This window comes from Tupaia chinensis, unplaced genomic scaffold, assembly GCF_000334495.1.
Source record: "Tupaia chinensis unplaced genomic scaffold, TupChi_1.0 Scaffold000048_1, whole genome shotgun sequence".
In the NCBI taxonomy this organism is placed as follows: domain Eukaryota; kingdom Metazoa; phylum Chordata; class Mammalia; order Scandentia; family Tupaiidae; genus Tupaia; species Tupaia belangeri.
The window spans coordinates 8,361,931-8,386,452 of NW_006159506.1; the positions used below are offsets into that span (position 1 = coordinate 8,361,931).

At 42.1% G+C, this 24,522-nt stretch overlaps 1 protein-coding gene and 1 pseudogene across 1 annotated transcript in view; one reads left to right on the plus strand and one right to left on the minus strand.

Annotated features, from left to right (window-relative positions):
• FARS2 (phenylalanyl-tRNA synthetase 2, mitochondrial) overlaps positions 1-24,522 on the minus strand; it is a 625,214-nt gene that overhangs the window by 532,220 nt on the left and 68,472 nt on the right. The window lies entirely within an intron of this gene.
• LOC102473609 (nibrin pseudogene) lies at positions 1,748-3,586 on the plus strand (annotated as a pseudogene).

The following is a 24,522-nucleotide window of genomic DNA, read 5'->3' on the forward strand; positions in this document are numbered from 1 at the left end:
ACATTCTGATTTCGAAGTTGTGCAAACATCATGGAGTGTATTTATACAGACCTAGGTGGTATAATGTACTAAACATCTAAGCTAGACGGTATATAACCTTTTTTTCTAGGCTACAAATCTACATTGCATGATACTGTACTAAAAGTAATGTAGATGACTATAATGCAATGGTTAAATATTATTTGTGTGTCTAAACATGAAACATGCTTAAATGCAAAAAAGATACAGTGAAAACATGCCATAAAAGTTTTTTTTTTTTCTATAGAGCACATGAGCTCAGCAGACAGACAGAGAGAGACAGAGAGACAGAAAGCAAGAAATCACCCCCCTGGGGGGATGGCCACTCCGCAATCCCTTCTCCTTCATTTTCCTCTCGGGATCTTGGGCACGCATGCACACGTGCCCAGCATGAGGTTTTTTTTTGTTTGTTTTTTTTTTTTTTTTTGGAGAGATTTTCACTGTAGGGCGCGTGCGCTCGCCAGACAGACAGAGAGAGACATAGAGACAGAAAGCGAGAAATCACCCCCCAGGGGGGATGGTCACGCCACAATCCTTTCTCCTCCATTCTCCTTTCGGGATCTTGGGCACGCACGCACACGCGCCCGGCGTGAGTTTTAAGCCACCGGGTCCGGGACACGAACTGTGGTCGACTACGTGGGAGTCCAGCGACATAGCCATTACGCTAACTGCTGGTTCCCCCCAGCATGAGTTTTAAGCCACCGGGTCCGGGATGCGAACCGCGGTCAACTATATGGGAGTCCAGCGATATAGCCATTACGCCAACTGCTGGTCCCCATAAAAGATTTTTTTAAATGGTACTTTAAGTGCTGTAGATGGCACTTACCATGAATGAAGGTTGCACGAATGGAAGCTGTTCTGGATAAGTCAGTAAGGTGAGCAAATGCAAAGGCCTAGAATACTACTGCTGTTTTCATAGGCAATGCACGCAGTAAGTGGAAGGGCACCACTGTGCGATAATGAAGCCACATGGGAGAGTCAGGTTCTGATCTCGGGCGGACCTGAACATGCTGGGTCTCCCAGCACCCTCCCATGATCCTGACTGGTTGGGAGGCTGCAGGGAGGTTTAGGGTGTGTCAAAACCTTGTCAGGGGTATGTAAACACTCTATCTCACTTTCTCTCATTAAGGAAAAAAAAAAAAAAACCAAGCTAGGCTATATTTTTAAAACGTTTCTTCAATAATAAATTAACCTAGCTTACCATAACTTTTTTACTTTATGAATTTTTAATTTTATTAACTTTTTGACTCTTTTAATAACTTAGCTTAAAATACAAATAGTTGCACAACTAACTACACAAAAAAAATTTTTTTTTTAAGGTTTTTGCCACAAGGCATGTGCACACACATGAAAGAGATAAGAGAGAGAAAGTGAGAAATCACCCCTTGGGGATGACCATGGCACAGTCCCTTTTCCTCCATTCTCCTATCGGGATTTTTGGCACACATATGCATCTGACATGGTTTTCCAGCTGCTGGGTTGGGGACTCAAACCATGGTTGGCTATGTGGGAGTCCAGCAACTCAATCATCACACCATCTGCTGACCCCAATCTGTAAGCTTTGTAATTTTTCTTAGTTTTTTTTTTTTTTTCAAACTTTGAAAATTGCTTTTGTTAAGACACAAACACACACATTAGACTAGGCCAAAACCTGATCAGGATCATCACTATCACTGACTTCCTCGGCCGAATCTTCTCCTACTGTTAGGACCAGGATGAACAAAAGAGCATGAGATTAAATCAAGCACAAGAGAAAATGATGCAGTCAAGAAATACTGTATACAATTACCGTGATCCTCAGGGCCAGTCTAGTACAGGATTAAAGACGACTCCAGGGCCAAGCCTTTCGCAATGCTTGTCAGTCAATGGAAAGCTAATGCCAAGTGCCCCAGTGAATACTACAATAAATGTAGCTGACACAGAATCAGAGCAAGCAGATACATGTTTGGATTTGAGTGAAAGACCAAAAGAAAACACCTCCAGAATAGAACAAAAATTCAGAATGCTTCCACAAGAAACGTCCACTATAAATGAAGGCCCCCCAAACAAACTCTTAATACTGATATAGTATCAATAATTATGGCCAGGACAAAAATCCCAAACTATCAGCTTTCACCAATAAAACTCCCACGTGTCAGTAAAAGCAGAGATCTTCCCATGAGCCTCAGACCAACTTCATCAAAAACTACTCTCAAGGACCAGCAGGTGGCGTGATGGCTAAGGTGCTGGACACTCCCACATGACCAACCATGGTTTGAGTCCCGGACCTGGTGGCTTGCTTTCTCACTCTCTCTCTCTCTCTCTGTCTTGCTCTGGTCAAATTTTTAAAAAAGGAATGAATAAATAAAATTAAATAAATAATTTTTTAAAAACTACTTTCAGCCAGCTATGAAGAAAAGGGAAAGGGATGAAGAAAATCAAGAAATGTTTTCATCTAAATCAGCAAGAATAGAAATATCTTGTTCTCTTTTAGAACGAACACAGCCTGCTACACCCTCATTGTGGAAAAATACAACATCTATATCAGAATGAATCAGTGGATGAAAAATCAGATAACTCATGTATGGATACATATTTAAGATCCAGTATGAAAATTTTGGACAATAAATCATCGTCTACAGAAAATCTAAGATAAAAAAGAAAGAAAAGAAATTGATGATTTGGTCATAGAAGATGAGGTGTTGGAAGAGTTGTTTAAGAACACAAAACCAAAATTAGAAACAGAAGTGAAAGTTCAAAAACAAGAGGAAGATGTTACTATTAGGAAAAGACCAAAGATGAGTATAGAAACAAATGACATTTTTAGTAATGAATCAGTACCAGAAAATACTAAAATATCTCAAGAAAGTGAAATTAGGAAGAAACGTGAGCAAGAAAGAATCAATATGGTGGACCAAAGAAGAAGTATCTAACAATGACGAATTTCATGCTGATTCTGTGTTGCTTCCAAGAAAGGTATTAGTGACTGAATTTAGATTCGTGGTAGTTGGTAACTCTACTACCAGAAAAGCATCTAGTATAGGTGGACCAGCAGTTAGCATAATGGCTATGTTGCTGGGCTCCCATGTAGTTGACCGTGGTTCAAGTCTCAGACCCGGTGGCTTAAATTCACACCGGTTGCATGTGCATGCATGCCCAAGTTCCCGAGAGGAGAATGGAGAAGTAGGGATTGCAATGTGGCCATCCCCCGTGGGGGGTGATCTTTCACTTTCTGTCTCTCTGTCTCTCTCAGTCTTTCTGGCGAGTGTACGTGCCCAATAGCAAAAACCTCTCCAAAAGGGGAAAAAAAAAAAAGAAAAGAAAAAGAAAAAGAAAACCATCTGGTATAAATAATGATTATGATCAACTAAAGAATTTCAAGAAACTCAAAAAGGTTTCATTTCCTGGAGCAGGAAAACCTCCACATGTCATTGGAGGATCAGCTCTAATAGCGCATCAGACTCGAACGAATACAGAACTAGAAGAGTGGTGAAGGTCGGAAATGGAGGCACAAAATCAACACACTAAAGAAGAGTCTCTTGCTGACGACCTCTTTAGCTATAATCCCAATGTAAAAAGAAGGAGATAACCGAAGATTTTCAAAAGAACCCATGGAAAAAGATCATTTATAGCAAAAGATTTCTTTGAATCTAACTGATATACATGAATATAGTGCATAAAAAAATTAAGTTATAAATACGCTATACCTTAATTTATTAAATAAAATGAAAAACGTGAAGAAAATAAAAAAGAAATACCATAAACATGGGATATATGAAACTCCTGCCTGTGTACCATAGCACAGTTTTACATTTTACTTTTTTTTTTTTTTTTGGATTTACTTATTTCTTCCATGAAAGAGAAAGAGACATACAGACAGGCACCCTCAATGGGGTCTTCACAATCTGATCCACCCCTGCCCTCAGCCAGCCAAAACCATTTACCAGGAGACCTCAGAACATGAACCAGGGACCTGACCATGGAAGTCCAGCATCACCGAGGGCAGGGTTACTGCTGTCATTGCAGCTGACCCTAACTATTTTTTTCAGTAGAAGGAGTATACTCTAAAATAATGATTAAAAAGTACAGCAAATACATAACTGAGTAAGAGTATCAAGTATTATATTCTGTATATAACTGTATGTGCTATACTCTTACACAGCGGGCAGTGCAGCAGGTCTACCCACATCAGCATCACCACAACTCCATTAGCAATAAGTTGTGCTGTGGTATTAAGGACAGCGATGATGTCGCTAGGTGACAGGAGTCTTTCAGCGCCATTATAATCCTGAGGGACCACTGTGGTACACGTAGTTCTTCCCTGACCAGAACGCTGATACACTCCACTTGACTGTATTTATTGCCACCATTCGACAAATAGAAGAGGTATTTCTTTACTACTTGCTTGATGCTAGGCATGATTAAATGCTAGTGAATGAACCTCCAAATAGTATGTTCGCTCCTTGAAGACACGATATTTCTTTTTTAATTTTTTAGATTTGCTTTATTTATTATTATTATTATTCAATTTGACTTGAAAGAGAGAGAGAGAGGAAGAAAAGAGAGTGAGATACCAAGCCACCAGGTCCAGGATTTGAACCGCATTCAGCCATGTGGGAGTCCAGTACTTCAACCACCATGCCACCTGTCAGCCCCAAGACAAGTACATTTTTAACTCAACTTTCTAGCGCTAGCGCACAGTAGCTGCCCAATAAACACATTTGTTTGAAAAATTCTATTATACATATTATAGACACAATGCAGGTAATACCTCTTCAGAAGTCCAAATATTAACTGCCTAAATAAATGATTTATGTGCATTCATAGAAAGTGACTAGGACAGGGAAAGACACTCTGCCAATTTAATAAGCAGACTTCAAATACATGAAAAATGTTCCTCCTGAAGACATTTGCTGTCTGGCTCCTAAGGTGTTGACATGAGGAAGGGGAGCAACGCGGAGGGACTTTGCCAGCCTCGCCTCTGATTTAGATCTGGACGAGCCTCCTCCTAAAGCTTAATACCAGGGAGCCAATTCTGCACCGAAGCGCCGACAGGCGGCATCCTGCAGGCTAAACATGGTTCTGTACACACTTTGCCTTTCCAGGACGTGGGGCAGCTTCATTTTCCGTTCATATTTTCAAGGCAGAATTCGTACTTCAGGACTGTGTCCTGCTCATGCAGAAAAGGGCTTTGGGGGTTGCAGACAACATCACTGACAAGGAGCCCTGAAGACTAATACAAGTCGTGGTGCAGAGTCTCATCTCTCCTGTTAATATGCAGGAAAAGCAACTGCAAGACCAGGGTTTAGAGACCGACAGATCTGAGCCAGGGTAGCCCAGCAAGCATGGGGGTGAGTGCATCAGCTCACAGGTAAGCTCTGCCACTCAACAGCTTCATGGCTTTCAAGAGACTACTTATCCTTCCTCGGCACTCATTCCCCGATCTGCTAAATGAGCATCTGTGAGCACCACTGGCAGCAGTTAGGCAATGCACGGACAGCCGGATCCCATGTGGCCAACGGCGGCTCAAATCCCTACCCTTTAGGCTTGAAAAACATGCCGGACATGTATGTGTGTGTACACGAATGCTCATGCCCAGAATGGAATGGGATGGAGAAGTGGAAGTGGTCTGGCAGCCCGGTCCTACCACACAGATCCAAGACTCAGCTCGGTTCCTGGACTGCCTTTTCTGGTAAACTGGGATTCTAGGAATCCCATCTCTCTATTGCTCAGGGCAGCATTTACCCTCTGACTTCAGTTCTCTGATGAGTTTTTTGTTTTGTTTTGATTTGGTTTTTGTTTTGATTTGGTTTTTGTTTTGTTTTGTCTCGAGAGGTTTTTGCTACAGGGCGTGTGCACTCGCCAGAGAGACAGAGAGAGACAGAAAGCGAGAAATCACCCCCCAGGGAGGATGGCCACAGCCACAATCCCTTTTCCTCCATTCTCCTCTCGGGATCTTGGGCATGCACGCACATGCGCCTGGATGAGTTTTAAGCCACCGGGTCTGGGACACGAACCGCAGTCAACTACGTGAGAGTCCAGCGACATAGCCATTATGCTAACTGCTGGTCCCCAGACTTCCAACTCTTTATGTATTTATTCTCTCATTAAATTTTTTGGCTCATTAACATATTGTTCTGGTCGTTTTGTGGTCCTCCATTACAAAAATGTTCACAACTTTGAAAATGTGGGTTTGCCTCATGAGTTTTCATGTAACATGCTATTTGAAAGTACTATTATAGTAGGGGGAAAAAATACATTGAGCACATAAAAAATGTTCAGAGAAGTTTCTAATCCCTCTTACACTACCAGTGCCCCTAGGTGAATCGTTCCCAGTGCAGCTGACATTTAAAATCTCTCTTGCTGTTTTGATCATAACCATCCTTTTTTTTATATATATAAATAACTTCTCAAACCAGATGTCAGCCAACATGGATATGGCTCCATCAGTCAGTTAAGATAGCCTGTTAAGCATCTGGACAGCCACTGACAACCCTCTCCGTTATGAAACTCCTGCAAGATGACAGAGTGGACACCAGCCATATAAGCGTCTCTCCTCATGCATGACTCATCTGTTGACACCCTGTAAGGTAGCAGGAGGCAAATGACTTCATTTAAATAGAGCGGTGTCCTAGATGGTAGTTTATCATGGCCATTTGCCTCCGAACATGCATTTATAACCAACCCATCACAAATGTGTTAGTAATTTGGTCCCCTCTGTTCCTCCCTTCTCTAAAATAATCGATCTACCCTTGAGAAATAAAACAAACGAAAAAATTCCTTTTCAAAACACTACGTTAGTGCTCGCTTCGGCAGCACATATACTAAAAAACACTACGTTGCCAACGGTAGATTTTGGTGCTTTGGGAAATAGATGCTTTATTGCTGGTGTCCCATTATTCTTTCTTTGAAAAGTGGGAGAGGGATATTACTTTATAGCAAATATTTAATATGAAGGTCTTGCTGTGTCTGAGAGGATGGGTTTCTTTTTCAGATTGTGTTTTGATCATTTCTCTTTGCTCCGTTTTCTCCCCATCAAAGGAATTTTCCATTTTATCCTGTGACTTTGGGCTTTAAAACGTATTCATTTGTCTACCTAAATCTATAGACAATATCATTACATATAATTTATGAGTTTAGAATCACATTCAGGGTAATAGACCAAAATGATACTAACAGGGTTCTGTTTTGTTTTGTTTTATTCATGAGAAAGAAAGTGAATGAGAGAAAGGCACCTTTAGCAGGGTCATCACGTTGTGACCCCCTCCCCATAGCCCGCTAGCTCATCACAATCTTGAGCACACATAATTTTTTTTTTTTTGAGAGGTTTTTGCTATAGGACGCATGCACTCGCCATAAAGACAGAGAGAGACAGAGAGACAGAAAGCGAGAAATCCGCCGCAATCCCTTCTCTTCCATTCTCCTCTTGGGATCTTGGGCATGCACGCACACGCACCCGGTGCGAGTTTAAGTCACCAGGTCCAAGACGCAAACCGCAGTCAACTACATGGGAGTCCAGCATCATAGCCATTACGCTAACTGCTGGTCCCTTGAGCATGCATAGTTAAGTCACGTGGGATCCAAACCTGCAGTTGGCCATGCGGCTTCCAGCACTGCAGTTCAGTACAACACTGCCTGTGTCTCTGAGGCAGGGCCAGTTACTGGGTTTTGGTTTACTATGGGGTTCTATAGGCACTGCATGCAAAGAAGGAGATGGGAAAATTTTATATCAAAGCCACAATAATGGGAAAAAGACAGACAGTGCATGCACACAGGAGGATTCTCTTTGACATTATCTAGCATTGTGGAGGAGTATGGAAGGCCTTAATCATTACTAATGCTTGCCTAAGGTTCTCATAACATCACAACCTTACAGAAAACCTAGACACGCTGTTCTTTATTCTAAAAGATTATTGCTGAAATCCAAACAATTTAATAACACAGAAGCCATTACTGTACAGGGTCAGCCCTGTGGCCATGCGGTTGGTTCAGGGAGCCAAATCCAACATGGCTGACTGCAGCTCAAATCCCAACCCTAGAGGCTTGAAAACATGCCAGGTACTTGTGGGTATCTGCCCCAAATCCCTAAAGGGGGCAGAAATAGAGGAGAAGGGATTGCATTATGACCATGCTCCACTTTGGGGTGCTTTCCCCATCTCCCTCTCTCTGTCTCTTTCTAGCAAGTGCATATACCTCTCTGGCAAAAAAAAAAAAAAAAAGAAAGAAACAAAATCCCTTACTTTACATGCTCAGCCACAGTAGTGTGAGGCAGGTAATGATACGACTCAGCAACCTGAGGCCACATGGGAGGCATAGGTTCTATTCTCAGAGCACCCTAAAGAGCTGATCCAAGGGCCAGCAGGTGGCCTGGTGGTTAAGGTGCTAGATTCCCACATGTCCAACTGCAGTTTCAAGACCTAAACCCTGCGGCTTGAAAAGCACACAGGGCACACATGCACACATGCCCAAAATCCCAAGAGGAGAAAGGAGGACAACCAGCATAGCCATCCTTCCTAGGGAGTGATTTATTACTTTCTCTCTCTCTGTTTCTGTCTCTCTCTAGCAAGCACTTGTGCACCCTGTGACAAAAACTCAAAAAAAAAAAAAAAAAAAGCTGACCCAGTACCAAGAAAAGAAAAAAAAACTTACTTTATTGAAAAAAAAAAAATCATTAAAGACATCTTTTTTCCCAAAGCAAAAAAAGAAAAAAATCTATTAGCAAAATCATCAACCACCAATTAATGACCTCCACCTGGAATATGTCAATGATCTAAATGGGTATTTTTGTGTACTGGATTTGAGAAAACTCCAACTGCATAGAACCAACTGAACTTTTCTTGCAGAGGTTATATATTCTCAAAGGACTCCAGATTGCTGTATTAAATTTGCCTTGCATCTCTCCAAAACCTTTTCAGATTAAAAAAAGAAAAAAAAGATGATAAAGGTCCAGCCAGTAGTGTGGTGGTTAAGGCAGCGGGATCCCACATGGCCGACTGCACGATCTGAGTTTTGGACCCCATGGCTTGAAAAAATACTCGGGGTGCATGAGTGTGTGTGCCCAAAATCAAAAGAAGAGAATGGAGGAAAAAAGACAGCAACACAGCCATCCCTGCTGCGGGGCAATTTCTCTCTCTCCTCTCTCTCTCTCTCTCTAACTGCTGAATGCATGCACCCTATACCAAATGAATAAAAAATGAAAAGGGGGGATAAAAATGTTCAATTCGATTATATGAAAGAATACAGAAATCTATTTCCTCATGTACCTCTTATTCTTTGCCAAAAGGAACGGAAACTCTTAAGATGCCAGTGAGTCAGAGTGATCCCCTTCTACCAGGACCTCCATGATCACCAGTATGAGGAGAACCCCCCTCAAGTAGGGACACAGATCATTCACCCAAATGAGGCATACGAGATTATTAATCATCAGAGAAAAAAAATAGTTGCTCCAACTAAGGAAGCACAAGACACCATCTCTTAGAAAACAGCGGCTTCCTCTGTAGTGCCTGAAGCCTGCTGCTTGTGTGAGCCGCCCCTAAGGGACCTTGAAGACAGCTTTTCAAATAGCTGTTCAGCGCTCTGACCTGCTGTCCCCAGCTGAGCTCCGGATGGGGAAAGCCCGAGGGCATAGTGGCCGTACTTCACATTGGCCAAGTCATCACATCCATTCCCACCACACTGCAAAACAAGAGGTGTGTGACTGAGAACCTACACAGAGCCAAGTTCAAGTTCCTTGACCACTAGAAAAAAAAGATCTACATCTCAAAGAAGCGGGGCTTTCTTGGGACCAGCAGGTGGCATGGTGGTGGCATGGTGGTTAAGACGATGGATACTCTCATATGTTCAAATCTTGGGCCTGGTGGCGTGCTTTCTCACTCCCCCCGCCCCCCATCTGTATCTCTCCCTGGTCAAATTAAAAAAATAAATGAATGAAAAATAAAATTAAACAAATATTTATTTTTAAAAATAAGAAGTGGGGCTTTCTTAAGTTGAATGGAGCTTTTCTCAAGCTTCTCAAGTTTAATGCAGATGAATCTGAAGACAGGGTGGCTGAGAAGTTGCTCATCCTGAGTGCCTGTGGGGTTAAAAACATCCTCAACCATAGCCCCCCACCCTCGCACTCATGAGTTTCCATTGTGTTTCCTTTCCTTAATCATGCCCACGCAGAAATCCCACTTCCAGCTGGAAGAAAAAAGAAAAGATGCCACCTATGCCAGAGCACGACAGGCAGTGTGTATAAGGTAAGTGCTTAGCGCTTCGAAGACAGCGGATGGATCTCCTCAGTTGGTTCTTGGAAGGAAAAATCAGCACAGCTGGCCACTCTGATTCAGCAGAGTGGGGGTTGATCCCTGCTCAACAAAGAACCAATCCTCCTCCCCCCCACCTCAACCTTTCCCACCCCTCTTCCAGTCACCGGGATCAACACCTCAACTAGTCACTCTCCCTCACCCAACATCCCCATCCCCTAACTGGTTTCACTGTCTCCAATCTTGACCTGCTGAGCAATTGGAATGAACTTCCTAATTTGCAGATCCGTTGGTTAAAATCTTGCAGCCACGCAGCCACTCTGCTGGTTAAAGTCATTCAGTGCCTCCTCAATGTCATAAATCTCTCTATGGATGAAACCCAAATGCTTTAGCATAATTTAGAAGGCCCTTATTAACTGACTTGGAGGGTCCCAAGTTTTGTCAAACATTGAGGTATGAGAAGCTTTTAAAATTCCCAGTGGTCTGGCATACCACATACCAATTAAGTCACAGTGTCTGTGGATGGGAGCGAAGCATCCGTATCTTCTTCTATTTATTTAATTTTTAAATTCCCAGGTGATTCTAACTTGCAACAAGGTTTGGGAATCACTAAACCAACCCCTGCTTTCCTCTCTAGACTTATCTATTACCACCCCCAGTACCAACATAAGCCATTCCGCCTGAACTATTTCCACCTCAACTATTTCCCCCTTTGTCAATAGCTTCTCAGGCTTTCTTTCAAGCAAGACTCCAGGAAGCATTCCTTCCCTCTGGAACACTCCTCCCCCCATTGAGACTTGTGCAAATCTACTTCCCAGAATAGCTCAACTCAACTTACAGTAAAGTTCTAAAAGAACTCCGTAAAAGATAACTGCTCCTCGGGATACCCAGTCAAGTTACCAAAAAAAGAAAACACGCATTAAATGGCAATATAAGCAAATTGATGATGTGAAAGTTGTGATGTGAGGGCCAGTAGGTGGGGTAGTGGTTACGTCCCTGGACTCCCACAGGACTGACCACATTTCAAGTCCTGGATCTAGTGGCCTGAACCTCAGGCGGGTGCGTGTGTCCAATATCCTGTGAGGAGAATGGACCAAGATCCTGGATGGAGAAGAAATTGCGTCGTGGCTATCCCCCCTGGGGGGAGTGATTTTTCACTTTCCCTGCTCACTGTCTGTCTGTCTCTGTCTCTGTCTCTGTCTCTGTCTCTCTCTCCAGCAAGCACATGCAACCTGGCCAAAGCCTTTACACAAAAAAAAAAAAAAGAAAGAAAAGAAAGTTGTGATGCATAAATCATGAATACGTCTGAGAACCAGCTAAGATGCTAAAGTACGGTGCTGTACCAACTGGCCTGTATCCAATAAATGTTCATGGATGAGCTAAAGAGCAAAGGATAAAACCAACCGTAATTTAGGAAATGACCAGGAAAACAGAACGGGCTGCTGGCAGTCTCTCTGGGTATGGGCAACTCTCAGCAGGCAGGCAATCTGGGACCCTGCCGGAAAGATGCCTGATGGCAAGGGGTGAGTGAACTTCTGCCATGGCATTCAGATGATCCTGCAATATTTCACCATCTGTGTAAGTGATACTGATGTTTCAGGGTGTTGCTTGTTTAGATTTTGTTGTTTGTTTTGCACTAATACTAGCTTCTAAATACACACACACACACACACACACTCCCTGAATCCTCAAATCTAGGTTAGATGCCATGCCCGTGTGCTCTCTAGCAACTCATACTTCCCCTATTACACTACTGAGTACCAGGAGGGAGGATGGCCTGCAGACCTGAGGGTATCCCCTACTAGACATCAGGTTCTTAGGGAGCAGGGTATGTCCACCTTGCTGGCTGCAAATCACCAACAGGAAGTGCCAGATGTCAGCTCCCCAGGAAGGGACTGTGCCTCTGTTGTTCCACACGGGGTCTCCAGCACTTACTGTAGGAATTCAGATAGTAAGCACTCATTCTTATTTAGATCCAGGTTGGACACCATAAAGTTTATATTTGGGACTGTGGTCTAAAAAACCTGAGAGAGAACTCTTTAGGGAACAGTAAGGAGCAGAGGGCAAGAATAGAGTCCCACACTTTCTAGCACATCCTGGGAATCAACCTACTTTTCAAAACCCTCCTCAACATCTTCAGCAGCTACAGAGATAAACCAAATCTTTTCTATTCCTTTTTTTTTACTCTGCTCTCTTATGCTAATATTCTGCACCATTGTCCCTCTCTTTTCTAGGCTGGCAATATTGTTATCAAATAGCAAACAATAAGCCCTCAGATAATCAAGCCAATTCCCAGATTACATCTCAGAGCTGTCATGAAGCCTGAGTGAAAGTGTCAGAAAAAAAACTCTCGTGAAACAAAAGTACCATACAAATGAAAGTTATGAGACCAGTTATTGATTCATAGTAAGCAAAGCCCAGAAGAAATTCTTATTGAAATTTTTAGACTTTAATTTCTGGGGATAAACAAATGCAATGAATGAAACTGTCATCCTTTTGAATTAAAACTGTGTTCAGGGGACCAGCAGTTGGCATAATGGCTATGTCGCTGGACTCCCACGTAGTCGACCGCAGTTCGAGTCCTGGACCCAGTGGCTTAAACTCACTCCAGGCATATGTGCGTGCATGCCCAAGATTCCGAGAGGAGAATGGAGGAAAAAGGATTGTGGCATGGCCATTCCCCCTGGGGGGTGATTTCTCGCTTTCTGTCTCTCTGTCTCTCTCTGTCTGTCTGGCAAGTGCATGTGCCTTATAGCAAGAACCTCTCCAAAAAAAAAAAAAACTGCATTCAGAAGGATTATAGGTTCATTCATAATCTGAGTTGATTCCAAAAGATGGACCCGAGTTATTTGCTTGTTTCTAAATTATCTACAAGTTTCAGAGGTTGTACACATCTAAAAAGTTCATTAGAAGTCAAGAAGCTTTATGTACCTAAATTTGCTTTGTAGATAAATACGTTTGTATTATATAAAACCCAAAAACAGTCAGTAGAGTCTTTGATGCATGGAAAAGCTGAATAACTGACTTATTCCCTCAAATGGGTAAATGATCTGAGCCCAATACCACAACAAATTAATAAAGAAAATTTTGCAGGAGTTTTTTCTAAGTAGCATTTATTAAAGTTGTGTAGGTGTATATACAAGTATGTGTGTGCATGTTTTAAAGAGTTATTTATTTAATTCCATTTGTTATTATTTTTTAATTTGACCAGAGAGAGACAGAGAAAGGGAAAGGAAGAAAGCAAGCTGCCAGGTCCAGGACTCAAACTATGGTTGGTCATGTGGGAATCCAGTGCCTTTAATCAACATTCTACCTGCCGGCCCCCGGTATATGGGTGTTTTTATACAGAGAAGCAAAAACTAAAGAAAAAGTCCTATAATCTCATGCTCAGATAAGCCCTGTTGAATTAAAATTAGTAAGAATATGGGCCAGCCATGGTTAAAGCTATGTAGTTAAAGCATACGGTTAAAGTGTATGTATCCCACATAATTAAGTGTGCAGGTCGAGTTCCAGATCCAGCAGCATGAGAAACATGCTGAGCGAATATGCACACATACCCCAAATCCCAAAAGGATGGAGAAACCAAGAAGAGATATCTGTATGGCTATGCTCCATAGGGGGTGCCTTCTCATTTTCTATCTCTGTCTCTGTCTCTCTCAGGTGAGCACACACACCCTCTGCTAAATTAAAAAATAAGAAGGGACCAGCAGATGGCGTAATGGCTATGGCGCTGGACTCCCACATAGTCGACCGAGGTTCGAGTTCCGGACCCGGTGGCTTAAACTCACGTCGGACGCATGTGCATGCGTGCCCAAGATCCCGAGAGGAGAAAGGAGGAGAAGGGATTGCAGCATAGCCATTCCCCCTGGGGGGGGCGGGGGGTGATTTCTCACATTCTGTCTCTCTGTCTTTCTCTGTCTTTCTGGCAAGTGCACACACCCTATAGCAAAAACCTCTCCAAAAAAATAAATAAGAGAAAGAAAACAAACCATACACACACACACACACACACACACACACACACACACACACACACACACAATTCAACCAAGACCCCTCCTCGATCAACACCTTAGGCGCTTTTGTCACTTTGGCTGAAACACTTTCCTGTGATCCTCTTTGAAAGGGCAAAAGGAACCCCTGAAGCATCTATTTAATCTATCAATAAAACATATTCCTTTTGATTCTTGACACAAACAGGGTCATGAACCACATCCTGCTTTTCATTGAACAGCAACAAGCATTGGAATTCATTCTCTGACAGCACCTACTGATCCTCCTCACTCTCACTGACTGCAAATTACACCATCATTTAGATGTGCCACGGCTTCTTTAACCAGTGCCTCGCTGACATGCTCTGACTGTTACTAGGTTTTCACTCTGAAAAGTGCTGACATCAGCATCCGTAGCAGGTGTAGAAGAAAGGTAACTTTTTTATTTGATTTTTTATTTTAATTTTTTTTTTTTAATCTGCAAGAGAATACATGTGCTTGCCAGAGAAAAAGAGAGAGGGAAAGTGAGAAAGCAACTGCCATGGGGAACGGTCACTCTGTGATCCATTCTCCGCCATTCCGCCCTCCTTTCGGAATTCAGGGCACACGTGTACGTGTGCTTGGTGTGTTTCTCAAGTTACTGGGATTGGGACTCAAACTGCACCGTCAGCCATGTAGGATCTGGCCGCCTTACCCACCACGCCACCAGCTGACCTGAAAGGTAACTTTCAATGCTGGGATTACTGGAGAAAAGGGCCATGCATTTTATTTTTATATTGCCAAACTACATTCAAGACGGATGGCTCAACCTACTCTACCAAGAGCAAAATGGTCATTCATTCATTCAACACACTTCTGTTGATTATTTTTTTTTTTTTGGGGGGGGAGGTTTTTGCTAAAGGGCGCATGCACTCGCCAGACACACAGAGAGACGGAAAGCAAGAAATCACCCACTAGGGGGCATGGCCACACCGCAATCCCTTCTCCTCCATTCTCCCCTCGGGATCTTTTTAAGCCACCGGGTCCAGGACACAAACCGCGGTTGACTACATGGGAGTCCAGCGACGTAGCCATACACTAACTGCTGGTCCCCACACTTCTGTTGATTTTTTACAGTTCTATACTTTCAGAATATAGCAGCAACTCAGATTACTTACAAGGCCTCTGTGGATCTTACATTTTGGTGGTGGAGTTTCTGTTAGTATAATTTCTCATAAGCTCTTAGAGGTTTTGGGGTTTTTAACCAAACTAGCCAAAAATATGATTTACTGACTCAAAGCTGCACGTTTCAATTGCTTGCATTTAATGTTTTGTTATTTAACTTTATTTATTTATTTGTTTATTTTAATTTGGCCAAAGAAGGGACAAAGAGAGAGAGAGAGGGAAAGTGAGAAAGAAAGCCACCAGGTCTGGGACTCAAACTGTGGACGTGAGAATGCAGCACCCTTAACTACCACGCCACCCATTGGCCCTTCATTTGCTTTTTTGCGGTATTTGGACATTTTTTTCCCTTAAATTACAAATTCACTCTCTCCCCGCCCATACCCACGTACACAAACCTTAGATTGAGCAGCTTTTTAATTACTTATTTCTATGAATTCTTTTCAAATTAAGACTGTTACTGATAACTATTTCTTGATCATGTGTGTTACAAACAGTTGCCAGTTTGTGGCTAATCTTTTGACTACCTTTGTAGATTTTCCTTAAACCTAACCTTTTATAAGTAGAGAGAGCCTAATTGATGTATTTTTAAAAGTTTATTTGTGCTATTATTATTTTTTTCTTTTTTAGTGTCTGCTATAGGGTACACATATGCTCAACAGAGAGTAAGAGAGAGAAAGTGAGAAATCTCTCCCCCCAGGGAGGATGGCCATGCCCAATCCCTTCTTCTTCATTCCACCCTCAGGTCACACGCCCAGCATGTTTTCCAAGCTGTCAGGTGGGAGACTCAAACTGCAAAGTTGACCATGTAGAACCTAACTACCTTAACCACACCACCTGGTCACGCCACCTGCTGGTCCAAACAAACCTCATTATTTTTTCTTAGTTTTTGCTATAGGGTGTGTGCACTGGCCAGAGAGAGGGAGGAAAAGAGAGAGGAAAAAGTCAGAAATCATTCCCGTAGAAAGGAATGGCCACACCATAATCTCTCCTCCTCCATTCTCCAATTGAGATTTGGGGCACATACACGCACACATGTGCCTGGCATGTTTTGCAAGTGGATGGGCCTGGGACGTGAACTGTAAAGTCAACCACGTGGGATCCAGTCTCCTTAACCACCACACCACCGGCCGGCTCCCAACCTAAACTTTATACAATTAAACATACAGATCTTTACAACCTTTGAGATGTATATATTGCTTAGACAAAGGTTTTTTCCACCGCTCTAAAACCATTATTGAATCTATCCATATTTTCTCTTAGAAGTTTAACTTTCTTCATGTTTGTATCTTTAAATCTTTGCTCTATCTGGAATTTGCCTGGGTATAAAGAGTGAAATTGAGATAATGCATTTTGTTTAGTCTTGTTTCCCTAAACATTTAAATGATTGGAAAATCTATTCTCCCTAATGATTTGAAAACATCGTTATCATAATCTAATATCTGGTCCGCTTCAGATGTATTTCTGAACAATATTTTGTTCCATTGATCTGTTTGCCTATTTCTTCTTCTGCAACGAGAGGTCTAAATTATTCAGTTCTAATGTTTAATTAATTATAGCTTCATAATGTATCTAACATCTGGTAAATCTTGTTGCTCCTCACTACTTATCTCTTTTAGAACTTTCCAGTTTATTCTCAGAATCTTACTTTTCAAGATAGATTTTTGTATCGTTTTGCCAAAACGCTCTCTCCAACAACGGTAACAAAATCCTACTGCTCTTTAAATTGGTATTACGTTGTTATTAAAGATTCATTTATAGACCACTGACACCTCTCAGTATAGAGTCTTCCTTTATAACCTCTTCCTTTTTCCATTTCTCTGACTCTTCCATCAAATATCTTAGAGTTTTAAAGTTTCCTTCATATATGTCTTCCACATATTTCATGCAAAATTTTTCCAGAGGCACTATATCATTTTGGCTGTCATATGAAACTTATTTTAAAACACATTTTGTTGGATAGGTAATACATAGGCACAGCATAAAATTCTAAACTCCCTCTCCAGATTTCTTCCCCAAGAGGCAACGAAGCATTTCTTAACAGGAAAATTCATTTCCAATTTGCATCAGGATGCAAATCATTACAGAGCCGTTTTCTTGGCAAATTATTATACTTTTTTAAAAATACATCAGGCCAGCTGGTTGGCATGGTGGTTAAGGTGGTTGGATCCCACAGAACTGACTGCACGGTTCCAGTCCTGGACCTGGTGGCTTGAAAAACACTTCAGGCACGTGTATGTGTGTGTCCAAACTCCCTGAAGAAGGAGAGATGAAGGAGGAAGGAATACAGTGTGATTACCCCTTTGTGGGGAGTGGTCACACTGCTTATTTTCCCTCTGTCCTTGTCTCCTTCTGAATCCCTCTGGCAAGCTTATGTACCCTCTGGTTAAAAAAACAAGAGGGGTCAGCAAGTGGTGTGATAGTTAAGGTGGTAGATTCCCACATGGCTGACCACGGTTCAAGTCCTGGACTGGAGGCTTGAAACTGACGCTAGGCACGTGTGCATGCATGCCTAAACTCCAGAGAGGAGAATGGAGAAGGAATTACAGTGTGACCATACTCTCTGGGAGTGATGTTATTTCACTTACTCTGTCTGTCTGTCCAGTGAGCACATGCACCCTATAGTAAACAAAAAAAAAAAAAAAAAAAAAAACCAAAAACTCTCTAAAACAAAATTAAAAAGAAAAGAAAAGAAAGAGAAAAAAAAGAAAGAAAGAAAAGAAAAAAGGGGCCAGCAGGTGGTGTGGAGGTTGGGGGCCTGGACTCCCACATGGCCTACCATAGTTTGAGTCCTGGACCTGGTGGCTTGCTTTCTCACTTCCCTCTCTCTTTCTGTCTTTCTCTAATAATAATAATATTATCAAATAAAATAATTCTTAAAATTAAAAAAAAAAAAAAAAGATTCTCATCTCTTGAAGCAATGCAGACGGTGGAATTGCTTGCCTGCCAGGCTGCATCAAGATCAAAGCTATAGGACAGCTCTGCATCCTAACCCTACACACGTCACTGAGACTCTGATAGGCACCACCCCTTCCTACCCACTCCTGCGTCAATGTCAAGATGAGGTTATTCGCACAATAGAAAAGCAAGAAGATAATACCTGTGTGCTGAAATAGTCAACTCTACTGCTAAGCAAAGAAATTTAAATCTCAATGTCGGGCCGGCAAGTGGCATGGTGGTTAAAGGCACTGGACTTCCACATGGCCGACCATGGTTCAAGTCTCGGACCTGGTGGCTTGGGCTTGCTTTCTCACTTCCTCTCAGTCTCTGTCTCTCTCTGATCAAACTGGAAAATAATAATGATAATAATACTAAATAAAGTTAAATAAAAAATAATTCTAAAAATAAAATCTCAATGTCATCTTTTCTCTTATCAAGTAAACAAAGTTAAAACAGCAATAATATCAGAGGCTATGGATAGTATATGGCTAGTTTCACATATTTGATATACTAGTATCAACTTCTGGAAAACATGATATACAATGAAATATTAAACTGTGTGTATGTATGTGCTTGTGTATGTAAAACATTCTTTTTCTTTTTTGTTCAAAATTCCACTCTAGGAAAATTCACTACCAACTCGTTCTAAGTACATTAGCAGGGTTTATAAGACTTTATGGAAAATGTGTATTATGAAAAAATTATGCATGAGTTTCAAAATATTTCTACACGCAAAGAAACTCATACCTTTATTCAATTTTCCACAAACTTCTTGAAGTCTCCTCATACATAGAATTATGCACAGGGAACCAGCAGTTAGCGTAATGGCTATGTCGCTAGACTCCCACGTAGTCGACCACGGTTCGCGTCCCGGACCCGGTGGCTTAAAACTCACGCCGGGCACGTGTGCGTGCGTGCCCAAGATCCCAAGAGGAGAATGGGAGGAGAAGGGATTGCGGCATGACCATCCCCTCTGGGGGGTGATTTCTCGCTTTGTGTCTCTATGTCTCTCTCTGTCTGTCTGGCGAGCGCACGTGCCCTATAGCGAAAACCTCTCTCAAAAAAAAAAAAAAATTATGTATAGAAAGCTCACTAGAAGATCATTTATCATCTGGAAAATACAGAAGCAGATCAGAGCAATGACTCAAATGTGAGAGGGAGCCTGGCCATCATGGACTGCAGAAAGCCCCAGACAGTCACGGCTACCGAGGGGCAGCACCACAGCCACAGACACCTCACGGATGGAAAAGGACCAAGGGCTAGCCCTGTCGCACAGTGGTTAAGTGCTATGTGAAGCTTCCTGGAACCCTGCATGGCTGACTATGGTTCAAATCCCAGGCTGATGGCTAGGCATGTTTGTAGATGTGCTCAGAATCCTGACAGGAAGGTGGACTGGAGGAAAGGGCATTGAAGTGTAAGGAGGCTTCACCCAGGCTTCCTCTCTTTCCTTCTGTCTCACTTTCTCTCTCTCTCTCTCTCTATCTCTGACATAGGCACACACCTTCTGGCATTCAAAAAAAAAAAAAAAAAAAGGCCTAGCCACTTGCCAAGACAGGAAAGAACAAGTAAACATTTAATAAATGCCCCTCAATGAAAAATTAATCTTCTGTAAAAGATATTAAATGACAACCAGAAAATACTTAATTTTCAAAATGTAAACTTTACAGAAATTATAACAGAGCTGATTACAACCACATACAATTATGTATAGAATAAAAGAAAATATGTTGTAAGTGGTTTGCATTCAGGTAGGCAAGACTTGGGTAGGTTTACTCTCTTCTTTCAATTTTTCTGTATTTCTCAATTTTTTAAAAGAAGCTTGTATTTCCTTTATCAGGGAGGAAAATGTTCATTCTTTTGAGACCAAGCAAAGTCAAAAGGTACCTATATTATCATAATCTAGCAAAATATTTATCAATAGGAAGTTAGTAAGACGCTTTTAATTTCCTTTTACTTTATAGACATTTTACTGGTTATTGCATATAAGACAGTAAAGAGCCAGCTTACTAGAGAAGCAAAGGAAAAATTATCCAACCAACTAGTCCACAGGTAGGACTAACCAGATCATCTTTGTGAACCCTCGGGAAGAAGGCAGCCTACATAATGGGACATACTGGGGTGTTTAAGTGGCTTCAACACTGTTGCACCACACATAAACTATTCAGTCATATCAAGGACAGCCATTTCTAATCCAAGTTACAGAAACACAGTAAAAGCCCTCTGAAATGTAAATACCCATAAATCCCAAACCTAATTACCCAGTAGCTTAACTACTGACAGCTTAGGAGGTTAACATCATTTTCACGGGACCTCAAGTCATCACTGAATGAACAAGTTCCAGTCATCTACAAATCATTCAAATCCCCAGACACCCATCACTTGGCTGTTAAAAAAAACAACAGATTGAATTCTCTCTCTTGCTTTGTCTCCTCAGTCATTTCATTTGACATTCACCATGAATACCTCCCTTACTATTAGTGCATTTAACTTCAGAATTTCAACCATGCAACCAAAAGCGTTCATCATAATGGAGGTGAGGAGTGAGGGAAAGAAAGGGGAAAAAACAAAAACGTGATACTGAGGTTGAGCTTTCAGTCAGTCACACAAGAGAAATCAAGACGCTCAAAGTTAACACTCCCTTGGACAACCTTAAATCTCAACTCTGGGCATTTGGACCATAATGAGAGTTTTATTGGAATCACAATTATGGCAGGTATGCACTCAAATCATATACCATATTTTACATTGTACATTCTCCCTTTAAAATAAAAAAAAATTAAGTTTATATTCAAGCTTGGAGAAAACACAAAGCTGTCATTTTGTATGGAACCTATTATGATTCGATACCACATCATCTCTCGGCACTCAATATAAATTTCAAGGCCTTCAGCTGTCTGGATCTCTATCAGCCTATTGCATTGAGGTCACAATCTCTAAACGCTTTTCTATTCAGTTATAAGAGCAAAGACCATATGGTTATACGGCAAAGAAACTTCCAAGTTTCTCTACACATCTGTAGAGATCATGGAGGGGAGGGGGTGTAAGAAAAGTAAGCTCCGCACATTCTCCCAAAACGCCACAATAAGAAAGACTCGCATTAGTGGGACCAGCAGTTAGCGTAATGGTTATGTCGCTGGACTCCCATGTAATTGACTGCGGTTCATGTCCCGGACCCTGTGGCTTAAAACTCACGCCGGGCACGTGTGTGCACGTGCGTGCCCAAGATCCCGAGAGGAAATGCAGGAGAAGGGATTGCAGCGTGGCCATCCCCCCTGGGGGGTGATTTCTCACTTTCTGTCTCGCTGTCTCTCTCTCTGTCTGTCTGGCGAGCCCATGCGCCCTATAGCAAAAACCTCTCAAAAAAAAAAAAAAAAAAAGAAAAGAAAGACCCCCAGACCAGGGATCCAGAGACTGGCTTGGCGTTCCTAGTTATCCATTAGCTATGTGACCTTGGGGAACACACTTTAGTCTAATGGCTCAGTTTCCTCATCTGTAAAAGAAGGCAGTCCCATTGGATGATTTGGCAGGTTACACAGAGAAGTCAAAGGTTCTTTCCCTCTGAAATTTCTCAGCTGAAATTCCCTCTTCCTTTATCCCTACAAAGTTTGCTGGTAGTTCCACATGTGAGCGCAGGACTGTGAGATCCCATTACTAAGACACAGGACTTTGGCAGAACGCCTGGGGCCATCACAATCAAGTACTAAGTTCCCTGATTATTGCATTCATTCAGTCAATAAACACAAAACTACAACATACACACATCATCTACAAAACAATGTGCTAGACACTTCAGGGAGTGGATAAAAAAATAATAATTTGGAGCCAACAGGTAGCATAGTCCTTAAGGCACTGGACTCCTGGATGGTAGACCACAGTTTGAGTCCTGGACATGGAGGCTTAATTTTTCATACACTCTCTCTCTCTCCTGAGCATACTTGCCCTGTAGCAAGTTAAAAAATAATAATAAATAATAATTCTTTTAAAAATAATAATTTTAAGAGGCACAGTCCCTACTTGAAGACACTAAATATTTTTTAAGACTTATTTATTTAATTTTATTTACTATTATTATTATTTAATTAACTATAGGGCACATGCACTCATCAAAGAGAGACAGAGGAGGACAGGGAAAGTGAGAAAGCAAGTCATCAAGTCCGGGACTTGAACCACAGTCAGTCAGGTGGGAGTCCAGCACCTTAACCACTACACTATCTACTGACCACAAGACACTAAAGGTTTATAATCCAATCAGAAAGAAAGTGAATGGAAGGGAATTATAGTAAGGAAGATCTAGAACAAATTGCTAATTAATCACAGTACTTTCTCCACTGCACCCAGACTGACCTTGAAATCCATCTCAACTCCGCTCAGCACCCAAAAGACTGCCCTTATAGGGGAAATGAGGCGACTTGTGCTTCCCAGGTCTCGCACGCTCCTGAACACATGACTCAATGCTTCCATGCCCTACCCCTGCTGGTCCTACTAACCTCCCTCAACATCTACCTTGAGCTCCAAATCATTAGGAATTTCCCAAAAATGGAGGGCTACTAAAAAGCTAATCACCATGGCTGAATGCTCTCATCAACTCACTTTTGTCAACTTTTTTAACAGTAAACAGGAATTACGGGTAAACAGGAAACACATGTAACTTGCTTTATTCCATGTCTAGCACACACTGCGCTACTAAGCACTGACACGGATGACTATTATATTGACATCAGACACCAACCAATAGAGTATTCCTATTCATGAGGACAACGCATGGTGTCATTGGAGCTTAAATCAATACACACACAAACCAATGAGCCTTACACTCACACACACACACACACTCACTGCTCTCTCCTCTCCTGCTGTGACAGGCTGCAGCCCTAACCCTAGCAGGCCATCTGGGAGACAAACGCCTTTGTGATGGCATTGTAAACTGGTTCCACTTTTCTGGGAAGCAATCTGGCAATACGTTTTAGAAGCCATAAAAATGTTCATACTCTTTGACCCAATAATGTCACATCTGGGACACTATCATAAGAAGCTAATTCAAAATACGGAAATAGCTCCACGCACAAAAGTATACCTTGCAGGGTTCCTAATAACTATAGAAAGCTGGAAGCCATGTACGTGTCAACAGTTGAGCTCAATAATTCATGGTGTAGCATCCTACCAGAATATTATACATCAATTGAAAGGGTAACTAGGGAAGATTACACAGCAATAAGGGATAGGTAGATACAGAACAACAGATATGTCTATAGAATCCAATTTCGTAAAGTTTAAAAACCGATAAATCATGGTGTTGGGACGATTCATGTGGGTGTTTTTTCCTCTTTCTATTCCTAAGCTTTTTGTGATACTGTTACGTTTCTATTGTTAAGAGATAATATTTTATTTATAAATGAAATGCATGCCTTTGATCTCAAGGAGAAAGAGCCAAGGGACCACCTCAGACCTGGCAGCCTGCTACCTTCCCATGGAGGAAGGAGCCATCAGCCTTCCACGGCGCATGGGGCATCTGGGACAGAGCCACACAGAGCGGCTCATGGAGAGCCACCTGGAGGTGTTGCGTACTTGTCAATGACTGCCAAAAAACGAGCAGTGTCCATCTGCTAACCCCAGTCAATTCCTTTCATTACGAGCATCCTGAGGCGGAGAATTCCCCAGGCATGCCTCACGTGCTGTCAGTTTAGTTATCCATTTAAAAAATTTATATGGGGTCACCCAGGGCTGTACAATCATTTGGTAAAAGGAGCAAGCCCAGATTTTCACGTTTAGAGCGATGAGGACTATCTGCGGCAAGAAACGCAGTGATCACAGAGACGAGGGAGGAAAGCAAAAACAACTTCCCTTCTGGCGAAGCACAGGGGTTGCCGCCCACGTGTGTGTCCGTGAGACAGGAGTCAAGGGGAGGGCAGAATGGGCTTCTCGGGCAGAAATGGCCTCTCTCAGGCTGCCACAGGGACGGAGACATGGGAGGTCAGGACTTGTGTTCAGTCCTAACAAACATGAACACAAATGGAAACTGCCCTCCACCTGGAGCCATTTAACCCCGCATGCAGATTCAGCCCTATGGCCAACTCAGGGACCAGCCCTACTGGAGAGGTCTGGGGGCACTCTGGTACTGTTTCTTTTTCTCTTTTTTTTTTTTTTTTTTTTTTTTTTTTAGGGTTTTCGTGATTGGCCCCACTCTCCTC